We start from the raw sequence: 11795 nt of genomic DNA, 5'->3' as shown, positions 1-11795 counted from the left end.
CCCAAAAGATTGGCTTTCTATTACTATAAAAATACAACTTTTACAACAAATTCTACACCCAAACTAAACTTACATAAAGAAGAAATCATTTTCCAAAAATGAGCAAATTACTAGGAGTAACATTTGGCCTACACCTAACATGGACACCCCATATTCATAACCTGGTCAAGTCATGCCAAAACATTTACATCTAATGACGCTTATCTGGGGCCTTGACTAGGGTGCTGACATCCAAACCCTCTTAAATGTAAACAAAACACGTATACAGGGTTTTACCTTGAATCACAAAAGTGGTGTCCAGGGGACCCCCAATAATTAAGCCTAAGGGTCTGTATGACAATATGATGGTCCTGTAAAGTAATGAAAGGGTGTTGTTTTCTGTACGTTGAGATAATTACTTTAGTGAGTGAGTGAGTTGGGCTTAACGCCGCTTTTAACAATATTCCAGTTATATCGCGGCGTGTCAGCTTAATGTGGGAGGAAAGCCCGAAGTGGTGCAGGTCTCAGACGTTTACCACTTCGGTGAAACCCACGAGCACGGGTATGGTGCTGACAAACCTAGAAACCTAATCGGGGCGAACCGGGATTCGAACCCACAATCATAGGTTTCTGGCGTGCCCAAGGGACGCGACTCTGCACAGCGAATCGCGTCGCCTTAGACGACTGGGCCACCCGTGCCCCCTAATTACTTTAGAGCCTGGAATGAATCAGTGACCACGTGGACAGTGGTCATTGTTGATGTATGAGATAACAGTCAGACCCATCTGCGCTGTAGGTACAATGAATATCATTGTGATATGCCTTGGGACGTAGTGTATTTCTTTCTGTGAACTATCTCAACATTTGTGCGCACTGGACACACATTTGTGCAGCGCGTTTAACCCTGCTTATACAACTCAAATATTTATTAAGCCGCTCCCATACTAAAGGTGAGGTGAAATTTGGATTAACGTCGCGTCCAAGATTATTAGCCCACTGAGATACCATGCCGCAGTTTAACATGAATACCCCCCTCAGACACAGCATACTGACTCCGAGCCGACCAGTCCTTGCTTTAACCCTTAATGCCGAGCGTCAAACAGGGTAACAACAAGTACCATATTTTAACGTCTTTTGGTATGACACGGCCGGGGATCGAATCCCGGACCTTCCGCTCGCCGGGCGGACGCTCTACCACTAGACCACGGAGGCGGTCTCCCATACTAAAAGCTCTATCCAATATCAATAATGATAAACTTAACTATTCAGTATAAAGCCTTCAAAATAGACTTAGGCTCGCGATATACACGTGATTATTTTATGATTAAACATAATGTCTTGACATCATACCATGTTCCCAATTTAAGGATAAGTTACTTGCAGAACTTGCAAGTGTTTGATACTGAATTGGGTTGAAATATACATGAATCGATTACATAAATACATACACATAGAGACCAGCGTTTGACGACATAAAACAGCATCCATGTATACAAGTTGAATACAATAGTCTATCCTTACACATATATCAGTACAAAGACAAGCATGATACACTCTAAGTATACAAGTACAAAACAATACCTTGGTCTATACTCGCTGCTGCTTCATCTACTTCTGACTTCATCTTGATATCTGTCACCTGTGCACCAGTTTCACGAAGAAACTTTAAAATGATTTCTTTAATAATTGTATAGCTTTCCAGCATCCCAATGGCTTTATCCTCTGTTTCATGTCTGAAGACAAACATCCTCCGGTCGATCTGTATGCTGGTCAGGCGTCCATGAGTTGCAAACTTCTCCTTCAACGCAGATAACTGTTGTAGGAATTTTACGTTGATATAGGGGGAGTATTCGTCGGGTATAAGTGTGCAGTTCCAGGTTATTCCATGACACCACGAGGATGTGTCATGGAAAGTAACCCCCAGCACACGTCTTTCGTCTTGTGCCAAGTACAGCGTAACTGTCAAAACACATTAAGAAGAAATAGCCCATTAAACGCTCAGGGTGAATTTTATATATACTAGCAGATCAAAGTAACTGAGCTTCATTTAACTGAGTTAGCGTTACCGACTGGTTCTGGTCCTGTCATAGACGTCGCTCCATCTCATCCCCACTGGACGTTGTGCACCCTCAAATTCGTCCCTACGGCTCTGCCATAATTGGTGTCAACCAAGGAATTGTCCAAGCTGTTAATGTTCCAGTGTGTTGTTAACTTTCAACCATGTGTGTAAGTATCACGCTCTTAACAAACACGATAACATCCAAATTGTGCGCCATGCAAACTAAGAATCATGACCTTGGAATCGAGGAGATGTCTTCATGAATATGTATTGAAAGTTGCATTATTAAATTTTAAAATAAATGTATTCTTATTGAACTGTATACGAAGGAAGCACAGTTGCATTTTTCCGTTAGGGTATACTCTTAGTAGGGATAATGAAATATGTATGTTAATACCAAGTAAAGATAAGTGGTAACGACAAACGTCCTATGCAAGAACGTTTAGGTCTATGAACCAAAACACTCCGGATTTTTACACTTTCAAGAAATCATTATTTCTGCCAATCTTATTGATCCTAATTATGATGCAGTTGGAATTTGCTTGACTTCATTCATTGTGTGTGTTTGAACTTGCCACGTTACGTCTGCAACGCTATGCGTGTCAACGGGTTTTGACATGCTGGAAATTGGCAGAAAGCTTGAAGTGGTCAGTATATTCAATGCTTCACAGTCTATAACTAGCAGACGATGGAACAGGAACGGGCGTCCAAGATCAACGACAAGTGTACAGGATCAATTGGAAATCAGGCTCTACAAAATCGATCTAAGTCGGCGAATCAAACTGCTGTAAACTTTCATCAGGCTGCTGGAGTACGAGTCACGGGTCAGGCGATTGTACATCGTTTACATGCAGCTCATCTCCATGCTCGACGGCTTTGTGATCTGCCTTTCGCATTGTAGACACCTTCCTATCTCATAGAAACCTTGTGTGGGGTACTTCTTTCATGTGAAAATTTCACGACTATAATCGAACCTGTTGGCTCATATATGGTGTTAAGTTTTGTAACCCACTGATTTCCCCACGGAGCAGGTGATGAAATGGTGTTTCATTTTACTTGCCAAGACTTCTTTGAATGAATTCCTTATATATCGCGACACACTGTATTTTTTCATTAAAATATAACCGCGATTTTTTCTGGTATTTCTTGCATTCACACCCATCATAAGTTGGATAAAACCATTTACCTCGGGTAAAGCCTCGCTCGCGGTTTTCCATTTTCAACCAAAACCGATTAGGAGTGTCTAAGTTGCTCAAAAACGTCAATGGTGTACACAAAGTCGCAACATTGGTAATCATCGCTGACTATGTGCCATGTTTATCAACCAGTCCCAATACACTTTGAACTTCCTTGATAGGCTTGGTCGTGTCTCGCAACGTCTTGCCAAACAACCTGTTTTGAGATTATCTCCAGCCACATCGTTTTATGAGTGTGCCTGTTGGCTTAAGTTGAAAACAGCAAGCAGTAGCATGACGTTTTGTATATTGTAGCAATATATATGACCAGATAAAATGTAATCTAAAACTGAAATGTCTGGGATTATCTGACCAGTAATACATCGTACTAAAACTAATGTAATTCGACCAATACATTTGTTAACACTATGCAAACGGACAAATTCAAGAAACTGTTCACCTTCAGTCGTTGATGCCATCATCCCTGATTTGCCTGCTTTTTCTGCTTTCCTGAAAAATATAAAACATGTGCTCAGTCACACAAACAAAACAGCATGTATGATTAAATGCAGTATGTTTACACAAGTAAGATAATTATATCCACACTATTTGTTATTTGTTTAACGCTTCTGCCGAAATGTTAGGTGGCTGTCCAATTCACAATTTCTCGAAAGTTAGTTATTTTACTTATTGACCATGTGAGTGAGTTTGGCTTATAGGAGTAATATACGGACTAGAAGGCTCGAAGTGACGTAGATCTGACTTGCAAAAGTCTTGCGAGTGTATATGTTTGGTATCTGACGAAAGAAAGGGAGCCAGAAAAAAGAATTGATTGTGGGTTTGAATCCCAGTTCGCCCAGATTATGTTTCTAGGTTTGTCAGCACCATACCCGTGCTCGTGGGTTTCACCGAAGTGGTAAAGGTTTAATGTGTTATAGTGTCAGTGACAAATGTCCCGGAAATAAATGATTACAACAAGGACATGCAAACCATTAGTCGGGAAAAACGTACGATTCGGAAAAATGCACCCAATGCATTAACAAAAGAGCCAGGGAGCTGCACGTACTGCACGTGCTGCAGCACTATGAACGGTATTAAAGTACAGGGTTTTTGATTACCTGGCATCTGCGTGAATCGAACAGTGACAGTTCAACAACATGCCAAGATTAACAGAAGTGCAAAGAAACAACGTCATAGGCCACTTAAGCTTGCAGGCAGGGAAATCCTGATCAGTTGTTGCCAGCGTTTTTAATGTAGGGCCCAGCACCTCCGCAAGGCTATGGGATCGGTTTTAACAGCATGGGTCACGCGTGATTGGCCAAGGTAACCACCCCCGCCGAAGATTACTACATCCGACTACGCCACCTACGTGAAAAGACGACCACAGCCACCTCAACCGCATCCCAAACACCCGGACTACGCCGAATCTCCGACCAGACCGTACGAAACAGTTTAAGAGAAGCAGGTCTACGAGCAAGACGTCCAATTGAACGTGGCATATTGTGTCGACAACCTCGTCAACAATTGGTGTCGTCAACACAAGGTATGGCCTCAACTGTGATGGAGAGATGTCTGGTTCAGCAACGAATTAAAATTTCTCCTCCATCAAGGATTTTAGCTGACTTTTACCTTGGACTTTTCCTATGTACCACTCCACAAAAGTTTGGCTCAATACCTTGTACGGTTCCTCGTTTCAATGTATTTTCCTTCTTCACACAAATCTGGCTTTGCGTTTCTTTTTTTAAGGGTATATTATTTCACAAAGAGCAATTCTACAGGTTAAAAAGTATTGTTTGCGCCGGCAAAAATTGACAAAGGTTTTCCTCAGACAAGGTTTGGACCACATACTTTCAGGAGGAATGAGTCGTCAACCATTTGGTGGATTTTAGCAAATTTCTGCCATGCGTTTCATTATGGGCACATACTTATTGATGCCAACAGCTCTCGCTTAAACCAAGGATGTCTCGGAGCAGTTGCTGTTTTGGAATTTGTTTCTAAGTAAAAAGCAAAGCGTTTCTATGCAAGGGCGGGGTAGCGATTGGTACTGTTGCCCAAGCTATTGGTGTGATAGTGGAACATGCCATTTCTATCTTGATTTAACGTTCACGTCATCCCTGTCCATATTCTATGCGGAGTATTGCATAGCCAAACATTCGCTGTGTTGTGCCATCAAATTTGAGCCCAGTTAACCCACTCGTGCACATGGACACTCACAAGCACACACGCACACACGCATACACGCATGCACGCTAACGCACGCACATACACACGCACGCACGCACGCACGCACGCACACAGACACACATATGTACATGTGCTTTATGTACATACACTGAGCACTGCCCTGTCAGTCATGGGTTCCTTATTCAATAAGCAGCAGCAATTACAATCAGCAGTACGTTTATACTTTTGTTCATGTCTTTAGGAATGCCATCATAGTGAATATTGAAAAGGTTTACGACTGACCAGCTTTTCCAGATGAATTTACCTTTGTGTTTGTTTGATCTGATTGGTTTGAGATTGCAGACAGGCAAAATCACACAACGTCTCCCGTACATTTTTACCATACTAATTGCATGATAGTTGAAATGAAATAAAATTCAAATTGACACACGATGAAAAATAATTTAGCCAGGGTAAGAGTATTCGGTGTCATGGCAAGCGTAACTCGCTTGTAAACATAACAGTCGGAGTTCAACCCCATGCATTATTGTAGAAATCAGAGTGGGGAGCTTTGATTCGTGGCAGCGATAGCATAGAGAGCTCCGTTCTCGGGCTATCACAAGGAGGAGTTTGCTTCAAACCTTAAACAAGGGAGTAAACTCCTGTGACTTTACAACAACAACACACTACACTGTTATACTGCCACTGTATTTAACCTACATTTCTTACACAAGGGAGGCAACTCCTGTCACTCTACAACAACACATTACTCCGTTATACTGCAAACTGCCTGGTGCCATACTGTATATAACCTACATACCTTCAACAGGGGTTGTAACTCCAGTCACGCGACAGCAACACAGTACACCGTAACACTGCCTCTGCATATAACCTACATACCTTATGTAGGGGAGGTAACTTATGTCAATCTACAGCAACACACTACACTGGTACACTGCCACAGGATATGACCTACATACGTTACGCACGGGAGGAAATTACTGTCACTCTACAGCAGCACCCTACACTGTTACACTGCCACTGTATATTATCTCCATACCTTATGTAGGGGAGGTAAGTCCTGTCACTACAACTCAATACACTGTAACACTGCCACTGTATATGACCTACATACGTTACGCAGGGGACGAAATTACTGTCACTCTACAGCAACACACTACACTGTTACATTGTCACTGAAAACAACCTGCATACCTTCAACAGAGAAGGTAAATCCTGTCACTCTACAGCAACACACTACACTGTTACACTGCCACTGTATATAACCTACATACCTTCAACAGGGGAGGTACCTCCTGTCACTCTACAGCAACACACTACACTGTTACACTGCCACTGTATATAACCTAGATACCTTCAACAGGGGAGGCAACTCATGTCACTCTACACCAACACACTACACTGTTACACTGCCACTGTATATAACCTACATACCTTATATAGGGGAGGTAACTAATGTCACTCTACAGTAATAACACTACACTGTTACACTGCCACTGTATACAACCTACATGCCTAACATAGGGGAGGTAACTCATGTCACTCTACAGCAACACACTACACTCTTACACTGCCACGTTATATTACCTCCATACCTTAGGGAGGGGAGGCAACTCATGCATCTCTACAGCAACACACTACACTGTTACACTGCCACTGTATATAACCTATATATCTTATGTAGGGGAGGTAACTCATGTTACTCTACACCAACACACTACACTGTTACACTGCCACTGTATATAACCTACATACCTGACGTAGGGGAGGTAACTCATGTCACTCTACACTGTTACACTGCCACGTTATATAACCTACATACCTGACGTAGGGAAGGTAACTTATGTCACTCTACACTGTTACACTGCCACTGTATATAACCTACATACCTTCAACAGGGGATGTCACTCAGTCACTCAACAGCAACACACATACCTTATATAGGGGAGCTTACTACTGTCATTTTACACACTGTTACACTGCCGTAGGTACAACCTACATACCTTATGTAGGGGAGGTAACTCCTGTCACTCTACACTGTTACACTGCCACTGTATGTAACCTACATACATTATGTAGGGGAGGTAACTCATGTCACTGTACAGCAACACACTACACTGTTACACTGCCACTGTGTATAACCTACCTGCCTTATGTAGGGGAGGTAACTCGTGTCACTCTACAGTAACACACTACACTGTTACACTGCCACTGTATATAACCTCCATACCTTCAACAGGGGAGGTAACTCCTGCCACTAAACAGCAACACATCACACTGTTACACTGCCACGGTATATAACCTCCATACCTTATGTAGAGAAGGTAACTCCTGCCACTATACAAAAACACACCACACTGTTACACTGCCACGGTATATTACCTCCATACCTTATTTAGGTGCGGTAACTCCTGTCAATCTACAGCAAAACAACACACTGTTACACTGCCACGGTATATAACCTCCATACCTTTTGTAGGGGAGGTAGCCTGATCAACATGTACAAATATCCTGGTTGTGAACATCGACCTGTCTTCAGGTAACAGTGTGAAGTGTCTGGTGGCACACATTGAATAGGTTCAACATTCAGTTCTGTTGATGGAGTTACAAAGAAAAGCTAGTTACAGAAGTTTAAGGTACACCATGCCTAAACTCAGCTTAGCTGACATAACCGTCGTACAATTTAGATATGTTCAACTAATGCTGTAGAAAATATTATGACTGTAAAAGTTCAACCTTTTCTTCTTTTAATAGTTATATATCCATAACACTATCACGAGTCTTTCAACACAACAAAAAAGACATTTATTTTCATGCAATCAAAAGTAAAAAAGAACTTCTTATCATCAATGATTTACAGCGATCCATTCATATACTGTTCTTCATTGTCTTGTATTGGGTGTTTATGCAATGCCTGCTAATTTACATGGATAGAGAAGATAATCATAGTGGATCCTTGACCCCCTTTCTAAAGCATGTAAAGTTGACGGATAACAACAGTTTGACTGATATGTTTCAACACAAATAACAATCTTATTGACTTCGGACTTCGGCTGACAAACGCTAATTATTACCTTGTTACAACAACTCCTCCACACACACACACACACACACACACACACACACACACACACACACACACACACACACACACACACACGCACACACGCACACACGCACACACACACACACACACACACGATAATGTTTACCCAGGTCTACCAAATCATCACCACACACAAGTTTGTAAAACGATGCTTATTTCAATAACTTTAAATAATTTTTCACGTCCAAGCATGTCTACAAAATGGATATTAGACCGAATTTGGTTTTGGTTTAGGAAGCTAAGTAGACTTATAGCTCAATGGAAAGGATGTCGCAGTGGGTGTGGTATCCTGGGTGTAAAGGATCTAGCTGTGAGTGTGGTATCCTGGGTGTAAAGGATCTCGCTGTGGTTGTGCTATCCTGGATGTAAAGGATGTCACTGTGGGTGTGGTATCCTGGGTGTAAAGGATCTCGCTGTGAGTGTGGTATCCTGGGTGTAAAGGATCTCGCTGTGGTTGTGGCATCCTGGATGTAAAGGATGTCACTGTGGGTGTGGTATCCTGGGTGTAAAGGATCTCGCTGTGAGTGTGGTATCCTGGGTGTAAAGGATGTTGCTGTGGGTGTAGTATCCTGGGTGTAAAGGATGTCGCAATGGGTGACGTATCCTGGGTGTAAAGGATGTCGCAGTGGGTGTGGTATCCTAGGTGTAAAGGGTGTCGCAGTGGGTGTAGTATCCTGGATGTAAAGGATGTCGCAATGGGTGACGTATCCTTGATGTAAAGGATGTCGCAATGGGTGACGTATCCTGGGTGTAAAGGATGTCGCAGATGTTGTGGAATCCTGGGTGTAAAGGATGTCGCAATGGGTGACGTATCCTGAGTGTAAAGGATGTTGCTGTGGGTGTGGTATCCTGGGTGTAAAGGATGTCGCTGTGGGTGTGGTATCCTGGGTGTAAAGGGTGTCACTGTGGGTGTGGTATCCTGGGTGTAAAGGATGTCGCAGTGGGTGTGGTATCCTGGGTGTAAAGGGTGTCACTGTGGGTGTGGTATCCTGGGTGTAAAGGATGTCGCAGTGGGTGTGGTATCCCGGGTGTAAAGGATGTCGCAGTGGGTGTGGTATCCTAGGTGTAAAGGATGTCGCAGTGGGTGTGGTATCCTGGATGTAAAGGATGTGCAATGGGTGACGTATCCTGGGTGTAAAGGATGTCGCAGATGTTGTGGAATCCTGGGTGTAAAGGATGTCGCAATGGGTGACGTATCCTGAGTGTAAAGGATGTCGCTGTGGGTGTGGTATCCTGGGTGTAAAGGGTGTCACTGTGGGTGTGGTATCCTGGGTGTAAAGGATGTCGCAGTGGGTGTGGTATCCTGGGTGTAAAGGGTGTCACTGTGGGTATGGTATCCCGGGTGTAAAGGATGTCGCAGTGGGTGTGGTATCCTGGGTGTAAAGGGTGTCACTGTGGGTGTGGTATCCTGGGTGTAAAGGATGTCGCAGTGGGTGTGGTATCCCGGGTGTAAAGGATGTCGCAGTGGGTGTGGTATCCTGGGTGTAAAGGATGTCGCTGTTGGTGTGGTATCCTGGGTGTTAAGGGTGTCGCTGTGGGTGTGGTATCCCGGGTGTTAAGGGTGTCGCTGTGGGTGTGGTATCCTGGGTGTAAAGGATGTCACTGAGGGTGTGGTATCCTGGGTGTATCATAGATGAACGTGTGTATTTGAATCTATCATCATACATGGTCTCACAAGGAATATCATCAGTGTATAATACACCAACAGTCATTTATTCTTTTAGATTTCTAAGTTGTTGTGATGTGTGCTACCAAATGTTCAATTTCTCACGTTACCATAATTAATTTTACTATTCAGAATCTAAGTACCGCAACTCTGACGGGCATTCTGATTAGCATACGTCAATTGGATCATCGGTAATCGAGAAATACACGGACCCCTTGAAGTCTACGGGAAGATGCGAGTGGTGACGAATGTCTAGGAGGATACTGGGTACAATACACCTTTTATGTCACAGGTAACTCTGTCACTGTTATACTGCTACTGACGTCATTCACTTACACCTACCTCGGCCTTCTACAATGTACAGGAACGCCCCTGAATACAGCCCCCACACAACACGATCTTATTGGACAATCTGAATGTGACGGACGTTCGGGGATTCCCCTCGGAAATGAGGTCATCAGAGCGTCAGCTCAAACCGAAACTAGAAGTGATAGACTGGTTCCCTAAGTACCTTCACGTGATTTGTTTGTAACGGTCAAACACAGATGGAAGGTTCCTATATAACAATGTTCCAAAATCTTACAAATTATTCTTGAAGTATGTAATTATCACGACAACACACACTACCTGACTTGCGCGTATCAGATTTCTCCTCCCACTCTTCTAGATTCGGGTGGGTCGCCCAAACCGCCTCTCACACAGGTCCAGTGTACACAGGCCGCCTCACACACACAGGTCCAGCGTACACAGGCCGCCTCACACACACAGGTCCAGTGTACACAGCCTGAGTAAAACTGTGGCTGATGTATACCCTGTCCCACTACAGCAACACACTGCTGAGGATTGAAAGAAGTGAGACCGGTGTGTATCTAGAGAGACAGTGGCACGGAGAGCTGGTCCCCCACTCAACACTACATAGCTTCCGGGTGTGACGCTCAATATACATTCGTCAGCACTCGGCCTTTTCCGTGCAAGAAGTCAATACCAGTATCGATCGAACCTGTCCAGACTTGCCTACTGTACACATCTGGTCTTTTAAGATAACAATCATGAACATGCAGATATCACATAGTTTTTTAGTTCTATATAGGTATCAAATTGTCAGAAAACAACCTGAGTACCTGGTAATGAACAATGTAATATCTGTATCTATTTTACAAGCAAAGTAGCTACAATAGAAAAAGTAACTGACCATAAAAAATTAGAGATATACATATACTTTTTGACATGTCATGCCATGATTTGTTCGCAAACGATGATCATACAGATTGCTCAAGAGAGAAGCCGTTGTATATTTACGTCTTATTTAGAGGTTATTACATGGCATTTTTATTATCATCCCCCATATCATCCCGAGACCCCTACATCAGCCAGAGACCCCCACATCAGCCCGAGACCCCCACATCAGCCCGAGACGCCCATATCAGCCCGAGACTCCCATATTAGCCCAAGATCCCAATATAAGCCCGAGACCCCCATATCAGCCCGAGACCCACATATCAGCCCGAGATCCCCATATCAGCCCGAGACCCACATATCAGCCCGAGATCCACATATCAGCCCGAATTTCCAATATCACCCCGAGACCCACATATTAACCTGATACAGTTGTATCAACCCAAAAAT

At 43.3% G+C, this 11795-nt stretch overlaps 1 long non-coding RNA gene across 1 annotated transcript; it reads right to left on the bottom strand.

The window, feature by feature from the left end:
- Nucleotides 1-1566: 1566 nt before the first annotated feature.
- On the bottom strand, nt 1567-11078 carry LOC139477911 (uncharacterized). Its single transcript, XR_011654162.1, has 3 exons — nt 10797-11078; nt 3674-3723; nt 1567-1938 (listed from the first exon to the last, which is right to left on the bottom strand). It is a non-coding gene; the product is annotated as an uncharacterized lncRNA (long non-coding RNA).
- Between the last annotated feature and the right edge of the window lie 717 nt (nt 11079-11795).

This window comes from Haliotis cracherodii, unplaced genomic scaffold, assembly GCF_022045235.1.
Source record: "Haliotis cracherodii isolate W230 unplaced genomic scaffold, xgHalCrac1.p SCAF_37, whole genome shotgun sequence".
Lineage (NCBI taxonomy): Eukaryota > Metazoa > Mollusca > Gastropoda > Lepetellida > Haliotidae > Haliotis > Haliotis cracherodii.
The sequence above is the reverse complement of the archived record's forward strand: the minus strand, read 5'-3'. Positions and strand labels throughout refer to the sequence as shown.